Source organism: Terrapene carolina, unplaced genomic scaffold (genome assembly GCF_002925995.2).
Source record: "Terrapene carolina triunguis isolate 2854851 unplaced genomic scaffold, T_m_triunguis-2.0 Scaffold84, whole genome shotgun sequence".
Lineage (NCBI taxonomy): Eukaryota > Metazoa > Chordata > Testudines > Emydidae > Terrapene > Terrapene triunguis.
In genome coordinates this window covers 21465846-21479909 of record NW_020664435.1, presented here as the reverse complement: position 1 = coordinate 21479909, position 14064 = coordinate 21465846, and the positions used below count along the sequence as shown (strand labels likewise).

The following is a 14064-nucleotide window of genomic DNA, read 5'->3' as shown; positions in this document are numbered from 1 at the left end:
CCCCCCCCGCGTTAGTGGACTGATGGTATGGCCCAGGGGAGGGGGAGAACAGCTGGGGCGCTAATGTATCTCTGCGGCGCTGTCCTTCGCCGCTTCATTGTGTGTGGCTGCTGCGTGCCGGCTGGTGCTCCTGCGGCCGGGCAGCCCCCGGAGGTAAGGGTGGCGGGACCCCCTGGCAGGGAGAAGCGTGAGGGGAGGCGGGAGACCCCCGGGGGCAGGGGAAGCGAGAGGGAGTTTGGCTGGGGGGTGGGTGTGTGCGCGCGCCTCCATCCCGGACACGCTCCTCCGCAAACTGTCTTGGGCATCAGCCGGGCACCGAGCCGCCTGGCCCCTCTGGAGCTGGGGTGGGTTACTGCGTGTGGTGGTTGTGGGAGCTCTCCGGGCACGGCAGCCCTGCAGGGAGGTGGGAACGAATGGCTCAGCCCTGCGTTGCCCCTCGTTTCACGGGCTGTGATGAAGCAGGTGGCTGCTTAGTTGTGTAGCATAACAAAAATAAGGGCTTGTATGGAGCAGTGGGTCGGCTGCTGGGTACGCTGCAGTTTCAAACAGGGATGCCCACTACCACCCTGGGAGTTCAGGGATCGCAACCTTTGCATTATAACGACCACCCCCACCCAATTGGTAGTTGGATTTCCCAGCTTGGTTGTGTTTTAAAATATGCCTCCTGCATGAATTATGGGCTGTGAGGTCTGACCCTTGTGGTATTATTTTAAATATATCACCATGTGAGTTTAAAAAAAAGACTGCTGAGGTTATTTTTCAGGATTGTGAGTGACAAATTGTGGTTGCAGGTGTCTGCTGACCTGTGGGTCAGAAACATCTTTGGGGTTTATTTAAAGTACTTTTAACAGACTTCATTTATAATATGTCCAGTTCTATTTTATTTTTATGCTCACAGAGTTAATTACCTTTCAAGTAGATGGTTTTTTTCCATCAAGACTCAAGGTTCAAGACTTGTGAAAATACGCAGTTGGAAATTTTACTAAATATGCATTTATACTCTTTATATCTATTTATACTCATCCATCAAAAGGAAATTGCATTGCAGTTATAAGAGGATGGATTAAAGTCCCAATGTAAAACTAACAGATCCATGAAATACAACAGGGTCCGTTCAAGATAAATTGTCAACTGGAATTTTAATCTGCCATATCCTGTACTACCTAATAGATGTGAAATGGATTAAAGGATTTGTAAAGGGAAAATATAGGTTTGTGCCATTCTGTTGTTTTTCTGCTATATAAGAAGACCTGTACACTTCTTGTTTCTGCTTCCCCCCTACCCCCATTACTAATTCAGTTAGGGTGGATTTTAAAAAACAGTAAAATCCATTTTTTAAAATCTATTTAAAATTAAATTTGAAACTGACAACCTAGGTTAAAGCCCAAATTTATTATAATCTATTAAAATCATTTAAATTCAAATTAAAAATATTCAGGCAGTATATGTTTGCTGCTAAAACTTTAAAGAACGTCAGTCTACTGTGCTGATGGAAGTCATTGGCTAAGCACCTGGCTAGAGTGTCTTGAAGTGCTAAACCGGCTGTAGACAATAGTATCCTCTTCTGCAGGTGTACACAGATTATCTTCATTTCAGTTTATTTAGCTAATTCAGTTCAATAACTAGTTCATTCAAAGTTGAGAAACTGAGAGTTGAAAAAGCTACAAAGCTTGTTTTCCTCTTCCAGTATGATTAAAATACGTTGTGAGAGGATGAGATTTGTAATTCTAAAAGCTTGAAGGATGTGGTGACCAGAAACATTCAGTTCAATCCATTAATACAGATAATACTTTCTGTTGTTTAATAAATCAGCTAGTTTTAGATACAAAACATGTTAAACTTTTTTTTCTTGTGTATAGAGCACATTTAAGGTAGTTTTATTTAACTATAAAAACAATTTAAAAATGCTGCTTTTGTACATGCAGTATTTAATTGAATTCCAATTTCAATCCAAATGCAGCTTGACACAAATCATGAATTAAAATCGTCGTCTAGTAAATAAGAAATGCATCGTTTGCCATTTTCTAACATCATTAAAGTAAAATTACAAATTTTAATAAATTTGTTAATCTATAAAATTACTTACACAATATCTATACACATTTATTTATCTCCCTGTATATCAAATTATGCCAACCGATAAGAATAATCTTTTCTTTAGGAAAATAACAAAGTAAAAATGCAAATCAATATTAAAATTGAGTATTTAAATCAAGGTTTCTTGCTTGATGAGTTAAATTACTTTGAATTAGTTAATCCACCCTGAATTCAGATCTTGTCTACTTACGAAGACTCTGGCTGACTGAAGAACTGGTCGTATTATGGCATCACAAGTACGTAGGAAATGAAATCTGATAAATTTAGAGGGGAAGTTACTTTCATTCAGATTTTTAAAAACTCTTTATTTTTGTAGTTTATAAAGCCAGGAAGAATCATTGTGATCATCTAGTCCAGTGGTCCCCACATTTTTTCCATTGAGCTCCCCTGCCCCCTTAATGGAACCTGTCTGCGCCTCCTCCCCTCCACACCTTCCCCTGGGAACCAGGGTGGTGGCTGGGGCTGGAGCAGAGCTGGGGCAGAGCAGGCCTGGGTGGTGCTCCCTCCCCACCCCGTGTGAGCACTGGCCTGGGCCCCACTGCACCCCCTGAACGTTCCTCTGTGCCCCCTGGGGGAGTGTGCCCCATAGTTTGAGGACCACTGATCTAGTCAGACCTCTTGCGTAACACAGGCCGTAGGACTTTGAAGAATTAACTCCTGTTTGAATTAGAGCATATCTTTTAGAAAACCATCCAATCCTGATTTAACAATTGCCAGTGTTGGAGAATTCTTCATAACACTTGGTAGGTTGTTCCAATGGTTCATTATTCTCACTGTTTAAAAAATTGTGCCTCATTTTAAGACTGAATTAGTGTAGCTTCAACTTGCAGACAGTGGATCTTGCTATACCTTTGCTAGATTGAAGACACCTCTAAACCTTTTCTTTGACAAGCTAAGTAGACTTGAATCTTTCACTATAAGGTATTTTTTCTAATCCTTTAATAATTTTTGTGGCTCTTCTCTGAACCTTCTCCATTAAAATACTCAAGGATAAAGTGCTCTTTGTTAAGGATCCAACTCTCCATTCCTCTAACTGAGGGCTCAGAGAGCTTCCAATATGCATTTCTTAGGCTATGTCTACACTAGAGAGCTTACAGCAGCACAGCGGTACTGATGCAGCTGCGCTGCTGTAAGATCTCTTGTGTAGCTGCTCTATGCTGATGAGAGAAGCTCTCCTGCCAACATAGCCCTGCCCATACTGGCGCTTATGGTGGTGTAATTTATGTCGCTTGGGGTGTGTTTTTTCACACCCCTGAGTGACATAAGTTTTGCCGACTTAAGTGGTAGTGTAGACATAGCCGTAGTCACCCGAGAAGCTTAACGAAAACAGGAAAGTAAAGTCTCTTCTTCTCTTGATATTTCTTAAGAATTTTCAAGATACGTTGAGTTTATGCTCTCTTTTTTTTGTTTCTTTCATAGGTAATCTTTTAAGAGATTGTTTAATCAACCAACTGAATTTTCTTTCATTGGTAGGTGCAAGTCAGATCATTATCATTTTATTTGAACATATTTTTGTGGTGTTTAAATCCTGCTCCATTGTTTCAGTGGTGTGAATTGCCTCACTGAGTTTCAAAAATCAGTGAAGTCCATAGATGTATAACGTATGTCTTGTTTTGTTGCGGTTGTTATAATAAATATACAAGTGCTTGTGGATTCTGTTTTATTGTACCCATACATTCCAGATTACCTCTCTTCTGTCCACTAGTTTTTAATTACTGGGACTGTTTGGATTGCCATGCTTTGCCATTGTCTCTTCCATTAAAAATTTAAACAAAAAACTGTAGCTGCTTTGTAAATGTTCTCTAACTAAATAGATTGATAAGTGAGGGAGGGCTGGTAGTGACCCCTGTGTTGAGGTTGCTTACCACTTTCCATTAAAAAGGATTTGTGACTTTTTAATTTTGAGAAGCTCTGACATGGGGTTTCCAGAGCCCACACTAAGGTACAAGGAGTGGTGGAACGGTACTGGCTCAAGAAGGCCCTGCCTTTCAGCAGCTGCTGGGCATACTCCCTATGCAGGATGGTGATAATCAGGCAAGATTGGAGGTTTTTTAGGTACCTGATGAGGTCTGAGATCAGGGAACCTCTGGGAGGGACTGCTACCAACACCAGAGATGGGGAGAGAGCAGAGCCGTAAGCCACAGCAAGCATAGGTGAGAAGGAGTTCCCAGGAGAATGAACGGCAGCCTCCATGGATGTTGCCTTGAGTGGCGTGGCATGGACTTTCCCCAGAGGGGACAAATAGGAGGAATTAAGTGAGCTGCCAATGACCAACATGTTTTCTGACAATCTGTGTTTCGCTGAAAAACAAAGAAATGACCCCAAAGTTGGAAAGTGCCTGCGAACAGGTCACCTGGGTCAATGGTGAGTTGCTGAAACAATGGCCATACTTCAAGCTACAGGTGAGAGAGAATATATAGAGCAGAGAGGCCTATCAGATGGGGAAGGTTAAAGTGCAACTGCTTGTCCCAAAAAAGTACCCCAAGGAAATACTACACCTGGCACATGCCCTACCCTGTGAGGGGCACATTGGTTGGGGGGGAAAAACTCCTAACCAAGTGATACTTTGTTTCTGTTGGCTGGTATGAAAGTACTGCGTCTCCTGTCCGGAATGCCAGTGGACAAATCAAGGGAAAGTACCCTGGGCCCCGCTGATACCCCTCCCCATGGAAGGGACCCTGTTGGACCTGGTGGGCCCATTGGAAAAGAATGCACCTGGATTCCAGCACATACTAGTCATATTAGTCTATGCTACAAGGTATTCTGAGGCAATTCCACTCTGCTCCATGAAGGCAAATACACTAGAGCTCATGAAAATGTTCAGCCAGGTGGGGATCCTTCAGGAGCTAATAACAGATCAGGGCACCAACTTTGTCCCAACTTATGAAAGAACCAAGTAGAGTATTGAGGATAAAAGCTTTAAGGAGGTCAGGGTGCCACCCTGAATCTAACTGGCTGGTAGAGAGATTTAATAAGACCTTGAAAAGTATGCAGAAGTTAGTGGCCTTCGAACTTCACAATTGGAACCAATTACTACCATCACTCCTTTTGCCATCCCCAAAGTTCCTCAGGTATCAAAATGGATTCTCCACATTCAAATTATTATAATGGAGACAGGTGAGGAGAGTAGTAGACCTCCTTGGGGAGATGTGGAAGGAACTAAGTTCCAAGGTCACAAACTCAGTACAGTATGTGCTGTGGCTGAGAGAGAAGTTAAAGACCTTTAGAGGAGTATGCGAAAATCTAGCCAATGGGCAAACACAGGCATACAACAAGGCAATTTTATCTGGGAGTTCCTGCAGACGGAGCTAAGGCAGGAGATCCAGAAACTCACCCACTCTTTTCTGCAGTTCTGGGACAGACTCACCTGGTGTTCCATCACATAGAGACCGAAACAGGGGGAAAGGATGAGAGAACTTTCAGTCATTGCCAAGGTGCATGTGGGAAATGGTATAGAAGGAACTGCAAGCTGTGTTAGGTCTTGGGGTGGTTGAAGAGTCACAGTGAGTGGTGAAGCCCTATAGTGTTGATAACTAAATGTGATGGGTCGACCAGTTTCTGCATAGACTTCTGGAAGGTCAGCGTGGTGTCCAGGTTGACACCTAATGATTAATTGTTCAAGAGGTTAGGGGCTGCCAAGTATGTCACCACCCTTGACCTACCCAGGGGTTACTGGCATATCCCCTTGACTCCAGAGTCCTGCGAAAACATACCCTTTTAGACATTGTTTGGCCTGTACCAATTTAAGATAATGCCGTTTGGCCTGCATGGCATGGCAGCCACCTTCCAAAGGCTTATGGACAAAGCGTTTTGGCCTCATGGTCAGCTGCATACAACTATGGCATCGTCATCTCTAGCAAGTCCTGGAATAAACATTTAAAACATGTTGCAGTGGTTTTTGCGGGCTCTCAGAAGTGCTGGACTTACAGCTAACCTCACCAAATGCCACCTACCTAATCAAAAGGTGATGTCCCTGGGATATACAGTGGAGGGGTGTGTGTTTGCCTGTGGCCATTGGTAGGAAAACCCTGAACCTACCACGAAGTGTAGGTACAGTGCTTCCTTGGACTGGCAGGCTGTCATAGGTGGTTTATCTCTAATATCACCATGATTGTGGCTCTGCTGATGGACCTGGTGAAAGATGCAGCCCCCCAGAAGGTCCAGTGAAAAGATCAACTGTGTCGGAAACCCGTCCTGTTCCACCCCGATTTTTTTTTTTTGAAACCTTTCATCTTGCCAGATGGATGCCTCCAATATCAGTCTGGGGGCCATGTTATCCCAAGAGGTGAAGGGAGGAGAACACCCAATCCTTTACCTCAGCTGGAAATTGTTTCCTGGGAAGTGACATACTTAGTGATAGAAAAGGAGGCCTTGGCAGTAAAATGGGCCATTGAAGCACACTGCTGTTATTTATGGGGACAGCCATTCCATTTCATGAGGGATCAGGCACACCTCCAGTAACTGAGTGCCATGAAAGACCATAACCCGCGGATTATATGCTGGTACCTCTCACTACCGCCGTACGAGTTTGAGGTACTGTATCAAGCGGAATTTGACTAGAAGAATGTGGATTTCGTTTCATGGGACAGATAAGACTCATCCAGCGCTGGTGCCGTGACTACACAGCCATGTTAAAGCGCTGCTGCGGCAGCGCTTTAACGGTGCTAGTGAAGACATACCCTTAGTGTGTGGACAGAGACTACATTGGACAAATTGGGTGCTCCGCATAGTAAAGTAGGGATGCACATTTACGTCCCTCCCTGTCCCTTTCCAGGGACCTGTCTCATGAGATTGTTTTTTGACATCAAAAAGTCCCATTTTTTTGTTAGAATTGGGAGCAATAGAGGAAGTTCCTGACCAACACAGGGGGAAAGATTTCTCTGCCTGCTACCTGATTCGCAGAAAGAAATGGTCTTTGGCCCATTCTGGACTTAAGAATGCTGAATGGCTTTATCAAAAAAATCAAGTTCAGGATGGTAACCCTTGCTTTTATTATCCCTTCCATGGAGACTGGATATTCTGCCCTGGACCTGCAGGACACTTACTTTCACATGGCAATTCATCTGGCCAGTGAAAGCTTCTTTGATTCATAATAAATGGTATGCACTACTAGTGTACAGTCCTGCCCTTCAGTCTTGCCTCATCCTCAAGGATATTCACAAAATGGTGGTGGTGGGACATCTGTGTTGTCTAGGAATTCAAATTTTTCCCTACCTGGTTGATTAGCTAGTTTGAGAAAGAGTGAAGTCCCATATCCAGAACAGCATTCTTGTCATTAGCCTTAGACCTGGATGAGAATAGATTTCTATGTCTATGCTTATAGTGGCATATATTGTACAGCGACTGCACGCCTGACTAGCACAAATATAAATAGCAGGTAAACAGGTGAGGGACTGCTTAAGCGCGCAGAGTACAGACATACCAGAACCTTAGCATATGCCTACATAGCTCTCTGCATGCATATACTGCAGAAAGGGATCTGGGGGTCATAGTGGATCACAAGCTAAATATGCCTTTGGTTTGGCTCATGAGGAAAAAGGGGGCACATGCATCGCCTACTGCTACAACTGGGAAAAGTCTCTGAGTGGAATGAATTGGGTGCACATACATCTAAAGTGGAATGTATAGGTGTGCAACCCATCTCAAAGAACACCTGTTACTGTACAGGTAAGTAACTGTTTATTTTTCTTGATTAGGTCCTAAATCATAGATTAAGGTTGGAAGAGACCTCAGGAGGTCATCTAGTCCAACCCCCTGCTCAAAGCAGGACCAACCCCAACTAAATCATGCCAGCCAGGGCTTCATCAAGCCAGGCCTGAAAAACCTCAAAGGATGGAGATTCCACCACTTCCCTAGGTAACCCATTCCAGTGCTTCACCACCCTCCTTGTGAAATAGTTTTTCCTAATAGCCAACCTAGACCTCCGCCTCTGAAACTTGAGACCAATGCTCCTTGTTCTGTCATCTGCCACCACTGAGAACAACCTGGGAACCTCCCTTCAGGTAATTGAAGGCTGTTATCAAATCTCCCCTCACTCTTCTCTTCTGCAGACTAAATAAGCCCAGTTCCCTCAGCCTCTCCTCATAGGTCATGTGCCCCAGCCCTGTAATCATTTTCGTTGTCCTCCGTTGGACTCTCTCCAATTTGTCCACATCCTTTCTCTAGTGGGGGGGCCCAAACTGGACACAATACTCCAGATGTGGCCTCACCAATGCCAAATAGAGGAGAATAATCACTTCCCTCGATCTGCTGGCAATGCTCTTACTAATGCAGCCCAATATGCTGTTAGCCCTCTTGGCAACAAGGGCACACTATTGACTCCTATCTAGCTTCTCGTCCATTGTGATCCCCAGGTCCTTTTCTGCAGAACGGCCGCTTAGTCAGTCGGTCCCCAGCCTGTAGCAGTGCATGGAATTCTTCCATTCTAAGTGCAGGACTCTGCACTTGTCCTTGTTGAACCTCATTAGATTTCTTTTAGCCCAATCCTCCAATTTGTCTAGGTCACTCTGGACCCTATCCCTACCCTCCAGTTTATCTACCTCTCCCCCCAGCTTAGTGTCATCCGCGAACTTGCTGAGGGGCAATCCATCCCGTCATCCAGATTATTAATGAAGATGAACAAAACCGGCCCCAGAACAGACCCCTGAGGCGCTCTGCTTGATACCAGCTGCCAACTAGACATTGAGCTGTTGATCACTAGCCATTGAGCCCGACAATCTAGCCAGCTTTCTATCCACCTTATAAATGACTATTTAGGATTGCTTTGTGCACTGAGTGATTATCAAGCTCAGCTTGCCTCTTTATTTTTGATGTTTTCTCAGCTTGTTCATAGAATTTTCATTCTGCTTGCTCAGGTTTAAGGGCCCTTATTTATGCTGCACTGAAGGCAATAAACTGTCATCTATGTGTGTATCACTGTTAGAGCCTACAAATAAAAACAGTTCCATTCTGAGATGTCGGAGATACCATATATTTCATCTCAAGGTTGATGTGGGCGAATATTTTAAATGTGGGCTTGGGTAGAGATACAATTTGCTTGAATGCTTAAGTGATCACTGAAAAATATGATTTCTTCCCCAATTTGTTACAGTTGTTTTTCATTATTCTGGAAATACTGATTATCCATCCAAAGGCAACTGAAATATCCAGTAATAGTGCTACATTGACAAAGAAAGAAAGAAGTTGACAAATGAAAAAAATTTATTGGTTCTCCCTGGAGTGCTTGTGGACTATATTCAAGTTCTGTGATGTCTAAGGACACTTCTAAATTTGTTGTACCATACCCTAAACATAATTAGGTGATAGGCTAGCTAGATGAGATGTACAAGAAAGCTGGTCATTTGTAGGTATACAATGTTTCAAATTTCTCTTGTTCAATTTGTTCCCAATCCAGCAGAGCATATGCAATATGCTCTTCTCATATAGTAACTTTTATTTATGTGTTACATAGGAAGCTCTTGGTGAAAGTTTTTACATACTGTATTACTCTTCTGTTGATTTTTAATTCCCAAGAACACAGGAAAGCTCTGCCAGGAAAAATAAATTGGTAGTGATTCTTACCACATGATAGAAATCTCGCTTATAGGCAGCCATTTGTTTCTATGCTTCATAGAGCTTTGGAAGTTGGAAATTCTTTTTAAAAAGGACTTTGACACAGTGAACATCTTTAAATTCATTGCAACAGGATGATCTACTTTAGGTCTATGAATTGGAATGTAGGTCTCCTGAACTGAGTAATCCTGATGTCAGATAGTTGAGTCTTGCATAAAGGTGCATTATAATTAAGTGATGAGTCATGCTGGCAGATGGATCTTGCTAGTTCCGACCAGGCTATAAAAGAGGGTGAATTAGCCCTGGCCAGAAGAAAGAATTAGGGTTGGGAAAGTCATGCAATGAAAACCTAAGGAACAGAGAGGTCATGCAGCGAAACCTTTAGAAAAATGGGAAAGACGTGGAGACAGATTAGTGGGGTTTATACTTAGTGGTTGTTCTAGTTGACAGTAAAGGTAAACTCCAGGAACATGGCAAATAGACAATATCAATACATAATCTGTTCAGAGGAGACAAGGGAAAAGGGGGAGAAATTGGTAGCCTTACCTACATAGTTCTTGACCTCTGCAGGTGTGTGGGAGAGGGTTATTGGTGACTTCATGTTTATAGTCAAAGCCCAGCGTATCAGGCGGTAAGTGGAGCAGGATTTCTTTAGCTTTCCAATATGGCAGACTGGACATTGTATGAATGATTCAGGTAAACTAAAAAATGAAGATATTTACTGAAATTAATAAAAAATTGACTGACTGTTTTACTGTTAATGATTGTATCATTCATTTCTCTTACTCTGTCCCTAATTTTTTTAATTTTCAGTGTGCTGCAGATTTTATATAGATAGCTACACATGTATAGGTATTAATTATCTAGAAATTATTGGGGGTAAACTGGAGATCTAAGCATCTGAGTAGGTGACTATTAAGTCTTTTCACACACAAGAAGGATTGAGATGTGGTTTAGGACTAAGAGATAATTACAGTAGTTGATTATCTGCTAAAATGATTAGCAGTGACATAGCTAGTAATCTTGACATTTTAGACTGACATAATTAGGCTTCAGAAATAATGCAACTTAGATGAATTCAGTGATTCACACTTCTCAAATACTTTTTCAGTCTGTGCACATGGAAAAACTACATTTTGGTTCACGTTTGGGAGGGAAGGCTTTCTTCACAACCTTAAATATAAGATATAACTTAAAAGCAAAAGCTCATGCTGAAGAACAATTATGTGGCAAATTCTGTTGCTGTGGCATGGGACCCTGCCCATAGGTTCTGTGTTCTAGTGACATACAGTGTTTTGTTTTAGTAGTTTTCTAGAACCAAACCTACTCCCTTCTTTAGCGGAGTCAGGTAGCTGAAGCACTGGAACTGTGCAAGTATCCACTTCCCCATCTCACTGCTGCAAGAGACAACATTGTCAGTAAATGACTTATTCTTTCTCTCACTGTCTTGTGATAAGCTATGACCCATGCATGGCTTTGAAATTGTCTGGTACTATACAATTCTCTCCCCCCACCCCCTTCGGTGGTATCTTCGGAGAATTACTCTCAAATGAACGGTCTAGTCCCATCTCCATCCCCCATTTGTGAAAACCCCAGCTGACAGTTTTATTTTATTTTCTGTCTTTTGAGTTTGGACAGATTATTTATTTAGCCCTAATACATTTTTCAGTCTTGGGATGATAAACACCAAAGTAGTCCAAGTTGATTGAAGCATAGTTGCAACATTTAACATTTTCCCAGGAACACTGTTTTATTTCCATTTTGTTGTGTTCCTTTTGACTCTCTCATTCTGTACCCAGTGGCTGCAATTTACTGTTGGTTGATAGATCTTGACAACATTTGAATGTTATAAACAGCATCGATGTGGGGAGAAAAATGGCACACACCTTTAACTGTGCTGAAATTCCTTTGACTATGAATAACTTTTGGCGTGACAGAGTGGGTGTATGGTAGGATTTAACTGATTACTCATGGTAGCAAGAATGTGCAATAAAAATAGGAACAACTGGCACACATGAGTTGTTGTCATTACAGACTGCAAGTAGATGCAATCTAAAGAGTTTGTATTGGGATTTGAATAAACACTAATAAAAAACAAGCCACACACACAACCACAAACCAATCTAAGTGCCCCATTATTTTGCTGATTTCATACTTGAAAACCTGCTGCCATATCGTACTGTTCCTATAGAAAATTTTCAAGTAATTTTAAAAAATAAATGGACTCAATACTGACATTCAATTTAGATTGTAACAGTGTAATTTCTTACAGAATAAGGCATTCTACTAGGGATGGAATTTCTTAACAATATGGGTCATCAACAGGCCCACAGTACCATAAGTGAAGTGAAACAGTATGATGTCATCTTTAAATTCACAATGCAGGCTATGGTAGGGAATTTTACTCCACAATTTCCCACTGATGCTGTGCTGGTGTTAATGTGGTGGGCGCTCTACTGTAGACAAGGTTTTAGCCTTTGACAGTTTATGGTGTTTTTGCCACCACATCAAGTAACCGTGCTCCAGTCTTGTGTAGGTGAAATAGTGGTAGTTAAAATGTATGTGTTCATACAGTTCTGGAGAACCCGGACAGTTTTTTAAAGTGATCCAGTACACTATGCCACAACTCAGTAGGCTTTGTTTTTAATCTAATTGCAGTGTTACTGCATGTCAGTAATACAGAAAAGCAGATACAAATTAATGAAGGGACATGCTAATCACTCTGCTTTCTAGCTCTTAAGGTTTACACTGCTATTTTACTTGACTTCAAAGTATAAAACTATTTCTCAACCTGAAATTTCAGTCACATTAATGTACTATACATGTGCAAAATGTATCATCTGATTGTATTTACAATTAAAAGAATTAAGAAATAGTTCTGCTTTTCACAAATATCTATCAGATTCATGGGTAATAAAGCAAAGCTAATGCATGATTTCATCATTGTTGCCCTCATCCTGCCTTTCATTTGTCTGTTCCTATCACTTGTAGTGCTGTTTAAACTTGGGATAGGTATAACTACAAAGTTTTGTTGGAATAGCTATGTCAGTCAGAGGTGTTTGAAAACAAACAAACAAAAAAAACCCACACCCCTTAGCTGACATACCCTTGCCAGCCAAATTCCTAGTGCAAACACAGCTGAGTGCTTCTGTTGGGGAAGCTAATGTCATTTGGGGAGATGGTGTTATTAGGTCAACAGAAAAATACCTTCTGTTGGCATAATCTGCATCTACTAGGTGGCTCTGCGGGTATAGCTATACTGATGTAGCTATGCCAGCAAAGCAGTTGAAGAGTAGGCCAGGCCTTAGATTGTGAACTCTTTGGGCTAAGGATGATGTATTTTACTTGTTTTATAAAGTGCCTGAGACCCTTATATGGCTGTATTAATAATAATCACATATTTATGATCTTTAGGTTTGTAGGTTTAAGATCTTGGACAAATGTAATCTAGAATTCAATTTTAGTTCAGGTATAGTGTGGGAAAAGATTAATAAATGGAAACTGGATTATTCAAGTTTCAAATTTTACAGAGAAAGCGTAATATTTTGTATGTTTCTGTGGTTGCTGAAAATTTAGTTTCATATACCACAGGAAAAATAACACAAGGAACAATCTGTCATGTACAGCATAGCAAAGCAGATAATCAAACATGTTGGGGATCCACCTAAAGTCTGCGTTGTCTTGGCATTTCCTATACCAACACAGTGTCTCTTCTGTTGCAAACCTTCGTTTCAGCAAATGTTATGTATATCAGAACCTTACTAAAAGTATTCTTTATAGAAATTGTATCTTTTCTTATAGTATTGTTTTACAATCTTTTCATGAAAGGTATTTTTGGGGTTTTGATGCATCATGGAAAAATTTGAAATAAATATTGGTTAAAATCATATCTAACTTTATAGATACATTGTCTTCTATATTAATTTTTCTTCTTACAGAATGCATATGCATGAAAACAAGGTCTTTTTTTGTCTTTATAGTTTGTCTGCTCCTGCTGCTTAATCCTTAGCTGAAGTTATAACCCTCTGTTTAACATCAACTGGTTGCTGTGAAAAATCTGATGTCAATAATATACAATTGACTTCAGGCGGAAAATAAACAGCAGGAGCAGACGAAATCAAATAAAGATTCTGCTTTCATGAAAATAGTTACCATTATAAAGAGTGAGTGAAGAGGAACACAGAAATTATTCTAATCAGAGTGAACCAAAATCTGTTTACCCTGGGGTAAACTCAGACTAACTGAGTTACTCACTTCTGTTGGGACTACACATGTGCAGAAGGTTAAACAAGTATACATTTACATGATTGGAACATCACCTTAACATTTCTTAAGGCATATGTTTTACTTTTATTGACATTTTACTAACAAGCAACAGAGGGTCCTGTGGCACCTTTAAGACTAACAGAAGTATTG

General features: G+C 41.2%; 1 protein-coding gene across 1 annotated transcript in view; it reads left to right on the top strand.

Annotated features, from left to right (window-relative positions):
- The first annotated feature begins 117 nt into the window (after positions 1-117).
- BZW2 (basic leucine zipper and W2 domains 2) overlaps positions 118-14064 on the top strand; it is an 80044-nt gene continuing 66097 nt past the window's right edge. The window contains exon 1 of the mRNA XM_024209058.3: positions 118-153. The gene's annotated coding sequence lies outside the window, so the exon portion shown is untranslated. The remainder of the gene's footprint in view (positions 154-14064) is intronic.